Source organism: Numenius arquata, chromosome 1 (assembly GCF_964106895.1).
Source record: "Numenius arquata chromosome 1, bNumArq3.hap1.1, whole genome shotgun sequence".
Lineage (NCBI taxonomy): Eukaryota > Metazoa > Chordata > Aves > Charadriiformes > Scolopacidae > Numenius > Numenius arquata.
In genome coordinates this window covers 101987836-101999948 of record NC_133576.1, presented here as the reverse complement: position 1 = coordinate 101999948, position 12113 = coordinate 101987836, and positions in this window count along the sequence as shown.

The following is a 12113-nucleotide window of genomic DNA, read 5'->3' as shown; positions in this document are numbered from 1 at the left end:
AAGAGGAATTAAACTTACAGTACAACAAAAACATTTTTATGCACACAAAATTAACAAGCAACAATTTGAAGCATACCAGATAACATTGGCATGCATTTTATCATTGCTGGTTTATTTTGTGTTAGGAAAGGAAACATCTTAAATGAAAAACAAGCTGTGTAAAGCAAATGTTGATGAAAAGAGACAATGTTTACTTCACTTCCTAATTAGCTATCCATACACATATATTCACACAGACATACAAAAGCCAACTTAAGAAAATTGTTATCCACTCAACAGGGATGGATACAGGCTCACGTACAACATAAACAAAGCCCAGTCTAGGAGCATGAGTCTGAGGAGCTTGAATGTCACCCCTGGGCCCAAGCACAGGGGTCCCAGTTGAGGATGGTCAGGGCAATCAAGGCCTGTTAGTGTACTAACTTACTTCATTACAGCCACACATTGCAGAGGGCAAACAAATAGCTTTTGTTAAATGTCATGACACCTCTATACAGCTGACTATAACAATTAAAAATGGAAGCGGTCAGAAATCACTGGAGGGGATGGACTTTATATCCAAGGTAATATTCGATGCCTCACAAAATACGGCATGTTCAGCAGATTGTACAAAATTACTTTGCAACTTTAACGATGCAGCCAGTAACACTAAACTTTGGCGCTGAATTGCTTTGCTCTGTTTTCAATGCTTTGTGCTTTTTCTTCCCGTTGCAAACAACCTCAATGACTACTACTTTTTGTATTCACTATTATGATGAACAGGAGAAAAATAAAATGAGAGGAATTTCAAAAAAGTTGTAGCAGACGGGAGTTAGCAAATAAGATTATCTCAATTTGGATTTTTCTAAAGTTTCTGGTCCCTAACTATCTTCAAGCTTAATACTTCAGCAGTATAAAGTGTAGAGAGTTCTACTAAAATGGTATTTGAAGATACCCAGTTGTAAGGTTTTGTCCAATTGTAAGGTTTTTTGTTGGTCTTTTTGTTTTTTTAATTTATTCTAAAATTATTTATGCCTCTATCATGAATACATTTTGCTGCAGATGTATTAAAAAAAAAAAAAAAGAAAAAGAAAAAAAGAAACAACAAAAAACATCCCACTATAGCACCGGAGAGCGAACATAGCCTTTATGGAGGGCATATCTTAAAGTAGTTCTCAAAATGATATTTCTTTCCTTTAAGGTTTTAGCTCAAGATGCAACTCAGGTGGACAAAGCTTTTATGCATAACAGTGAATGGATAAGAAAATTGTTTTAGTCTGACTGCATTCTTTTTTGGAAGTCCCCGTAAGCAAAAGACAGCGTGGTACTGGGCTGCCCAGAGCAGCTGAGCAGACAGCAGCTCAGTGGCAAGTGGAAGTACTTTACTTTCAGCAGGCTAGTGCAGTGACCAGTGCTAGCTGGACACGCTCTTTCAAATATACAAGGCCAGAAGCAACTGAACATTTTTGCTACTGAACAACTTTGTAGCAATTGCCTGAACACTCTTACAATGAACACTTCTATGAAGAAACATTTCTTTTCAAAACAATCCTCTAGGGAAAAAAAGAAAAAAAAAAAAAAAAAAAAAAAGAAAAATCAAATTATCAGTACTCCTTTAGAATTGGCAAATATGAACATTTAAAAATAATTACAGAATTCCACTGAAAGGTGACTGCCTGAGCCATGGCTGGCCTCTGAGATTGTTTCTGCAGCAATTACTCACTGCTCAATAAAGAAGAGCAATTACTGATAAAACTCCTTCTTCCTAATAACATACACACACATTGTTCTTGCTGAGTTCCAGAATCAAGGGCCTTTCACAAGTCTCTTGACTAGCTGCCTTTAGCTGGTACATGTATTCAACTGGAGGTGATAATGGGAATGCAGCGAAGAAGGGTGGAAAGAATGCTTGCCATCATATATTTCTTCCTACGCTTCATGTATTTCTTAGTCAGCACCTATCAGTCACACTACCAGTTAAAAGAAGGATGCTTTTAAAGGGTTCTCATGAAAGTACAAAGGCAAAGGCTTATTTTTGCCTGACATTTTTGTTAAGCTTTTCTGTTAAACGCGTAGGAAAGATAATCTGATGCATGCTATTATTAAGTGTTGAAATCATTATGTATGACTTTTGCATGTGACTAAGAGCCACATGTACAGTCAGAGAGAGTGCAGAAATGAAACTGATTTGTGGAAATTAGTTCAAATGCTGCCTACGCATTTGAGATCTCTAAGGTTGAGGGTGGCAAGCATTCAGGCTAAGATCTAAAGACATACACAACACAATATTCATAAATTCAGAGTCTAATTTACCAGAAAATAAAATAAAAGAACATGTTTTTGTCATAGGGTTGCTTAAAAATAGTTTCTAGTAAAATAGGATTTGTACTACGAAAAAAGAATTATACCTTTAGTCAGTCCTTTGTTAATGAAGCAACTCTCAATTTCACCAGATAGAAATGACATCTCCAGGGATTCCTCTGATAAAGGGATCCCCCAGAACTGGGAGATCATCCAATTACAATTTCATAGAATCATAGAATAGGTAGAGTTGGAAGGGACCTTAAAGATCATCTAGTTCCAGCCCTTCCACCATGGTCAGGGACACCTCCCTCTAGACCAGGTTGCTCAAAGCCCCATCCAGCCTGGCCTTAAACACTTCCAGGGATGGGGCATCCACAACTTCTCTGGGAAACCTCTTCCAGTGTCTCACCACCCTCAGAGACTGATGGATTTAGAGAAAATTACAGCAAAGATGACTGATTAAAGACAGAAGTCTCTTAGAAGAGAAGAAAAGAGTGTATGTGTGTGTGAGAGAGAGAGAGAGAAAGAGGGGCAAAGGGTTATCGCTTTTTCATATGAATAAAATAAAGATTGCACCTGCCCTGCCCTTAAGTTCTGTGGTGAATGGAATCAAGGTCCCTAGTGCTGGGCTTGGATCTGCTAGCTTTCCATCCTTTCTTCTTTTCCTCTCTGTCTCTCCTCCTCTCTCCTATGTACAAACTCCATGTTTATATGAAGAAAATCTTACACTGATTTTTTATGGAGTCTTGTCAGATTTACATGGGTTAACGAAAAGGGGCTTTTAAAAGCTGTGTTTTGGGCAGTACCAGCAAAGAATAGAAGATTGCTGTTAAACCTGGGCTGAGTATGGGGAATAGCATATGGCTGCTTCTGGGATACAAAACAAGGTTCCAGAAAGCCAGTACATTGGATATCCTTCCCAGAGCAGGATTACCAAGAGCCACCAGCTCTTCCCATCTCCTTCCAGTTACTGGCAGTTGTCCACTGAAGGAGGCTGTAGTGTTATGCCTGGAAGGAAAACTGCATGATCGTGCATTCCCATTCCAGGTCCATCACAGATATTGCCACTCCTGAGCTAGCACAGAAAGCAGCAAATTGATACAGAAGCGTTTGAGATTGACAGAAGATCAAGCCCATCTACTCTTTTCTATTGCTAAAGCTGCAACCCCAGAGCCACTCTTACTGTTTAACCCTTGCAATTTCACTTCTGCTTCAGCCAGCACACCTATAAATCAGTAGATCACCAGCATAAAATCTGGGAGTGCTACTTACAAGATGTACTGATCAGCTTCATCTTTAACCTTTCTTTCAGCTTGGTAAAAAGTGTTTAGAGTTAAGAAAGGGGAATATGGAATTAATGCATCAATTATCAGTAGTGCTAAGGTTGTCAAAGACGTTTTTGTTTTCTTTCTCTGTTCTTAGGCTTTGCCTTCAATAACTTAACTCAATTGTATGCTCCTATGTGTGAGTAAAATTTCTTGCAGGGAACCTATAACAGTCACAGAAAAGAGTATAATGTTATTAGAAAAGTAATAAAATAATCCTTATATCTCTATTTATGTCCGCTCCGTTCTGCAGCTCATGAACTGTGGCTGTAGTAGTCTAGCAGTTACTTTATTTTTTGAACCAGTACTTTATCGCTTGCAACACTGACATTTTCATTCTCAGAAGTAAATAGACAGTAACATATATTTAACAGAAGGAAACATTGTCACTTTCATGTTTTGCTGTGAAAGTAATTTTTTAGAGGTTTAGGAATTCTTGAGGGAAAAAAAGAAAATAAGCACTGAAGATTACTAATGTGTACCACAGGCAGCTCATTCTTCTTCCTGCTATTTGTGAAACTCTGAGACTGCCTGACTTAATGGATTGACGACGTCTCTTCTCATCTATGTATAAACACCTCTAATCTTGCAGTAACATATATTGCACCAGCTACAGTCAATAGTAGAGGTCAGGGATTTCTCCCCCCTTCCCCTTTTATTATCATTATTTATTTATTTAATCTGTAGCCTTATCGCCTGTGAGAAACAAACTATCTGTGGGTATTTCGTTAAGCCAAACACTCAGAAATTTCTGAGTAGCATGGGCTCTATTAGAAACAAATAGCCAATACTATTTACTGAGAGGTGCAATCCAAATGTTGTGGAGGGCCAATTGAGGTTGATAACTTGTTGAATGCATTGCAGATTTTTTGTCATAATTTTCTGAAGACTGTCGTTTCTAGCCACCTCAGCATTTGTATTTCTGGACATAGTAAAAATTCAAAGTGCACATGAACTAAAAAAGTATAAAAAAAAAAAAAAAGAGTTCATGCAGCATAATTTAAAAAAGGGAAATAAATAACCATGTGTAAGAGAGGAGTTTTGTGTTGGTTTTTTGTTTGTGTGTTTTTTTTTTTTTTTTTTAACAGGCCCATAATATTGTATGATGCTTGGTAATAATTGCAAATTTAATAATTAAGCAGTACGGGAGAGAACTGACTTCTCTTTTTCATAGTGAATTAAGAAAGTAAAAAAAGTTAAAAATAAAACCCCAATGATTCCGGGATTAAACATGTAGAACACTTTAACATCACTCCAAGTTTGTAAGCTAACATTCTTCAGACAGCAATTTAAATGTCATGGAAACAAGTCTTTCATTAACTTAAGTAGCCAAATTGGGATTTTAATGTACTTGTGCCAAGAGAAGAACCAAAATATGCCTCCAGGAATCAAAGTCTACAGCAATATCTGATGATAAAAATTAGAGAGTTCTTCTTGGTCTTGACTTTTTTCCAGAGGAAAAATGATTGGTTATTTGTCATTTCATCTTGCATATTGTAATAATCTAGATGATTACATCTTATATTTAATCATCATATAATACCAGTTATTAGTTTCTCTTTGAATACTATTTATTCTTAGCAAAATAACAAAGTAAACCAAATTAAGCTCATTATTTTCTTTTTCCCAAGTGAAGTTTTGCAATAAAATAAAATGCCCCACAATGCTTAATGTTTTTCTGTATTTTGTTTTTACCTTTTAAAAAAAAAAAAAACACAACAAAAACTAAAACAGTAAATGCAGGGAAGGATAAGAAATGGGTTAAATACAAAGACAAACAGCTTTTATGAAGACGAGTTCATTACTTATGGTCAGTTTTGCAGAAACAGCAATAAAATCTAATTTAAACTTTAAAGAACATTTGCAGTTGAATCTAAATACTTACATAATAAAAACTTTTCAATTAAAAAAATCTTTTTAATTATAGGAATTTTTAATTATGACATGAGTATGAAAACAGAGAAGGGTTTAATCATTTCAGTCTTTCAAAGAAGATGTGAAGAACTGCATCATGAACAGTGTGGGATTTTACATTTTCTTATGTGGGGTATGTGAATCTTCACTCATTGTCTCTGCTGAATGTACCTATTGGTGTTATATGCATCTAAATTCAAGTTTGCTAAGTGTTTTTTATTCAGGTTGTACATCAATTTGCTGTGTATGGAGAAGGAAGGAGAGAGGGCAAAGATTACCCTGATCCAGGTGAGAGGTCTTTTGATTATCTTCCAGTTGATGAATTGGGTTTTGTCTCTCAAAAGCTGGAATAAAGTGGTGTAATGGGCGTATGCTAGACTTGGAAACTGCTGAGCATTCCTAAGTTGCTTAGGTTAAGTTCACAGACACACAAAGATGTGGCTGCTTTAGGATTTGTCCCAGCTATCTCACGTACTACAAGTGAACAAGACTGAGAGAGGATCTCATCAATGCGTACATCTAAAGGGTGAGTATTAAGAGGATGGGGCCAGATTGTTTTCAGTGGTGCCCAGTGACAGGATGAGGGGCAATGGACACAAACTGGAACACAGGAAATTCTATCTTAACATGAGGAAAAAATTATCTATTCTGAGGGTGACAGAGCACTGGAACAGGCTGCCCACAGAAGTTGTGGAATCTCCTTCTCTGGAGATATTCAAAACCCGCCTGGATGTGTTCCTGTCCAGCCTGCTCTAGGTGAACCTGCTTTCACAGGGTGGTTGGACTAGATGATCTCTGAAGGTCTCTTCCAACCCCTACCATTCCATGATTTTGTGATTTCTTCTGCTTTTTCAGATGTCTTATGAAAATCTATCAGTCTAATAAGGATCTGAGGTTATCTGGATGAAGTAAAAATATAGATAATAGAAAACACATGGAAATTACATTAAACCCAAGCAAACATAATAAAAAAGGAAAAAAACTCCAACCAAACAGAAGACGCTCTAATGTTCTCCACAGAACCATTGATATCCTTCAGCTACATGTAACCAAAAGGCAGTCAGATGCCATGATTCCTCAGCATGGTTATTTAGAAGCTGGGACACAAAGAAAAGTCATTCACAGGAAATTCAACTCCAGCAGTTTCTCTACTCATAGGACAATTTATTTTACTTTTTTATAAAGATTTCATTCCCTTCTGATAAACAGCTTGCCTACCTTCCCTTTCATCCATCAGCAATTTTGTAACAAAAAATACTTTATAATGGATTATCTTTTGGCTGAAGAGGCTGTAGAAATACACTCAGTCTGAAAACTAAATTTGTGTCTTGGACACCTTTTCAACATTCAGAAATCCAGATCTTTGTTTAACTTTTATATTTGATCTGCACAGCATACACACTGCTGTTGCATTTTTGTCCTACAGTGAGATCAGTCGTCATTATTATACAGTTCAGATACTAAACTTGCACCACAGCTGCTGCAGCTTAAAAACAGAAAAGTTCTTCCCTGGTGACACTCCCTTAAAGAAGCATCACTTAAATTAGGCCAGGATGAAACAAAACAAACAGAGGAAAACAAACGTGAATTGAGTAGAAATTGATTTTGAAATCCACAGTGAGCGGGTAGGAATACTTCTCTCAGTGACAAAAAGACAGCTCACTGGAAGTTTTGTAGCAGGCCCTCTGTGAATTGCCACAGTCCTGTGAATTTGTCACATTTAAAAAGAAAAAAATTGCCGAAAGTGCAATGTGCAATCTCCTTCTACACATGAGGCTCCACTATCCTTTAGACCCTGCCAGTCCCTTATTTTATGACTGCAACTTGAAATCAGTGCATGGATTTCTATACAATTGAGGAAGTATAACTTCCAGAGCTTTAGGAAAATATTATTAAACTGTTTCTCATATAAGATCAAGATGAACTAATATTTAGAAAGGGTTCTTTTTGACACAGTGTTTCTCTGTTGTATGAGTTGTGGCTTGCACATCAGAAAGACAGAAAGGTCTCTCCAATTGCTCCTCAGAAATTATTTTTTCTTTCATGTCAGAATAACCTGAAAAAGGACAGAAGTGGATATGTTATTGATTCTTTAAAAATCCTTTTTTTTAAGTGGTTTTTCCTCCCTGGAGTAGCTCATAAATAGATAAGAGACTGAAAGTAAAAAAGAAGACACAAGTATTTTTAAGAGTTTTCTTTTCTGCTTGAAGAGCAAAAAGTATAGCTGTTCATTTCCTGTTATTAAATTGAGCAAGTGTTATTCTTTTTTTCCCCTCACATGCACTTATTTACTTGGGAGGTTTTAGTAAAACTTTTCCCCTTGGGTTTTGGTTTCAATAATGAAAGCTGCCTGGGCTAAATTTTCTCATGCAACACTGTTGTAAATTTGCAGTAATTTTAGAAGGTTCAATTCAGTGAATTCAGTTCTACAAAGGAAATGCCTTTAAAAATGCCTCCACTACTCTTTTGCATGTTATGAATTTGCAACTTAGCTGATATGCAAATGATCCTTTTTTTTACTCTAAAATGGATTCTAACTTAATACTCATTTCAAATACTTTGAATCAAATAATTTGCAACTAGGGAACCTGACTAAGTTTTGAACTAATTTTCTGTGTTGATCACTTTGATATAAATAAGATAACACTTTTGAATGAAAGCAGTGATGGCCTCCAGTATTAATATTTACTTCCATTTATTATCTGGTATGATTCTCTAAATGTCCAAGTAAAAGATCCCAGTAGATAGTGGGATCTAGGGCAGAGATAAGGCAGATACTATGAGAGAGATTAGGACCTCTGGTCCTATCAATGAGCATTATTGTAAAGAGCCTGGCTCCATCCTCTTTGTGCACACCCTTCATGCATTTATATATATTCATAAGATCCCTCCTGAGCCTTCTCTTCTCCAGGATGAACAGTCCCAGCTCTCTCAGCATTTCCTCATAGGAGAGATGCTCCAGTCCTTTAGTGATTTTGATGGCCCTTTGTTGGACTCTGCACTATGTCCATGTCTCTCTTACACTGAGGAGCCTAGAACTGGACCCAGCACTCCAGGTGTGTCCTCACCAGTGCTGAGTAGAGGAAAAGGATCAGCTCCCTCCTTCTAATGCAGCATTTTTAGCTTTCTTTGTGGCAAGGGTACGTTGCTGACTTACATTGTAAGTAAACGTAAACAGTAATTTACAGTTTTGCTCTCTGTGTGCTGGATTTTGCTTCAGAATGGTATTGCAGGACAGCAGAAAAGGACCCTCCCTGTTTTCAGCAACCGTGGCTGTTTTGAGTCAGGTGAAATTGTTTGGAGGGAAGGGGAAAACTGCTTCTATTAGCATGGGCAGAAGGACACAGGGCAGACATGGAACTTGCAGAATGAGGGCAAACGGTGTGGCTCCGAGGAGAGGAAAGGTCCTGCACACCTCTAGGTTGATGGTTGGACTAGATGATCGTAAAGGTCCGTTCCAACCTAGACGATTCTATGATTTTATGATTCTATTCTATGATTCTATGATTCTATGATTGAACTTCTTGTCCACCAGGACCCCAGGTCCTTTTTTGCATAGCTGCCTTCCAGCTGGGTGGCTCACAACATATACTGGTGAACAGAGTTGTTCCTCCCAGGTACAGACTTTGCACTTCACCTTGTTGAATTTCATGAGGTTCCTGTCAGCCCATCTTCTTCTTCTTCTCTGTCAGCCCAGAGAAGCCCAACCTCTTCTATTGAGGTTGCTCAGACTGAGAGCATGACCCTTTTGTGTACCAGACACTCCTCCCAGTTTGGTGTCATCAGCAAACTCATGGAGGGTACACTCTACCCCTTCATACAGATCATAAACAAAGATGCTGAACAGGATTAGACCCGGTATTGATCCCTGGGGTACACCACTAGTTGCCAGCCCCCAACCAGACTTTATGGACCCGCTGAACCCTTTTTAGGTAGGTTTTGTGTATACCAGACTAACCAGTTGGTTATAACAACTATTTATGCAGGGAAATTATACAAAATCTTCATATTAATTCTGAACTTATGTCATGGAATGGGTAATACACAGCACATATCATCATATTCTATTGCTAAAAAACTTCATGAGGTTCATCATTGTATTTTACTGATGATGTATTATACTGGGAACATATATTTCCTTAAGTTTTTGTGGGATTTTATGTGAATCTACACATGCACAGTTATTACTGATCTGTACATTACCAAGGTATATATATTAGATAGCATTTGTGTATAATATTTAGTGAAAGGTTTTTTTCAGAGCTATTCATCTTTGGTACCATGCATCCACCAAAGCCAATATGATTAAATACTTCTGGAATTAAGCAGCATGACTCCTGTTTCACTTAAAGTTTGAGGCCCTGCTATTTCTTGGGGGATTAATGCGTTCACAGTTAAAATTTGCTTCTCTGACGCAGCAGGAATGTTCATTTCTGATGCGTCTGCTTCATGCTAACAGAGCATGAAATAAACAGAAAAAGTAAAATCATGATTCGTATCACTAATTAACTATATGTGCTGACATACCACAGATTTCATTTACATCAGTCTCACCAGGGCAAAAAGATTATATTTTTGTAACAATTATTCTTGTCTTTCCCTACCTGAATAATGTGTAACCAGGGAACAAAGAAAATAATTACAAAATATTTTTTAAAAATTTTGTACTACATAAAAATTGTTTACTAATATAGTTAGACACAATGACATGAATAAATTACATTAATCATATGGAGACACATGCAAACATCGTTCTAGCATTCAGTCCAACAGGTCTGGATGTTGTTATTTATACAAGTATTCATTTTTCTCACTAACAATCATGGTCATTTGGTGATTCAAAAAGCCTTAATTTGTCCCAAATGGTTAGACATAACGTTTTCTGTCGGTTTTTTGCCCACTGTCCTTGTTTGAGGTAAAACAGAACCAATTTTCTTTTCAGTAATTTTACTTTTCACTTAATTCTCTGAAATTAATGGCATATTCCTCAGTGCCTGCTACCAGAGTGATAAGGCCTGATGTTTATAGTTAGTACCAAGGAACGATATGCAGAGAGGGTCTTGCCTATACTCATTACTGTAACAACCAAGGTCAGCTAACTTTGTTATGTACCAAACTGGAAGGTCAGAAGCAGAAGAGCATAGAGAGATTGCACCTGTGTGGAGGAGCAGACAGGACAGGTGACCCAAAACTGACCAACAGGGTATTCCATTCCATCTGCATCATGCTCAGTATAAAAACTGAGGGATAAAAGAGGTCAACCTTTTTATTCAATGGCTGACATCCAAGCAGAACTCTGTTTGTCTGCCTTTGATCCTAATCCGTGTGTTACTGAATCCAGTTCCTGAATCCAGTTCCCGTCCGTTGCTGAGTCCAGTCTCGGACTTTCCTAGTGCCTGCTGGTGATGTGATCATCGTCCTGGGAGCTTAACACTGGTTTTATATATATTATATATATTTCATTTTTTTTTTTAATATTATTATCTTTTTTATTATTAATATTTCATTAAAGTAGTTCTAGTTTTCTTTTCAACCCATATGTCTCTTCCTTATTTTATCTCCCTTCTTTCCCCTTGAGAGTAGGAAGACTATACAGAGGGCTCTGGACAGGCTGGATCAATGAGCTGAGGCCAAGTCTATGAGATTCAACAAGGCCAAGTGCTGGGTCCTGCATTTGGGTCACAACAACTCCATGCAGTGCTACAGGCTTGGGGAAGAGCAGCTGGAAAACTACCCAGCAGAAAAGGACCTGGGGGTGTTGGTCAACAGCCATCCGAATAAGAGCAAGCAGTGTGCCCAGGTGGCCAAGAAGGCCAACAGCATCCTGGCTTGTATCAGAAATAGTGTGTCCAGCAGGACGAGGGAAGTGATCATACCTCTGTACTCAACACTACTACTTTGCGCCTCAAATACTGTGTTTAGTTTTGGGCCCCTCACTACAGGAGGGACATTGTGGAAAGTGTTCATAGAAGGGCAAATAAGCAGGTGAGGGGTCTAGAGCACAAGTCTTATGAGGAGCAACTGAGGGAACTGGGGCTGTTTAGCCTGGAGAAGAGGAGGCTGAGGGGAGACCTTATCACTCTTAAACTCCCTGAAAGGAGGTTGTAGCAAGGTGGGAGTTGGTCTCTTCTCCCAAGTAACAGGCGATAGGACTAGAGGAAATGGCCTCAAATTGCACCAGGGGAGGTTTAGATTGGATATTAGGAAAAAAATCTTCACCATAGGGTTACCAAGCATTGGAACAGGCTGTCCAAGGAAGTGGTTCTGTCACCATCCCTGAAGGTATTTAAACGACATGTAGATGTAGCGCTGGGTTACAAGGTTTAGTGGTAACTTTGGCAATGTTATGTTAACAGTTGGACTTGATGATCTTAAAGATCTCTTCCAACTAAAATGATTCTATGCTTCTATGATTCTGGGAAGGGAGAGAGAGAGGTGTTCTCTTTAAAGTTTCTGTTGTTCATTTAGTTGTCAGCCCAGCCCAGCCCAAACTGTGACACCCATTGAAAAACTTCTAATAATCAGAGTGAATAATTGAGGTAATAGAGTATTTCTGTGCCAGATCTCCCACAAAACTATCACCTCACCTGG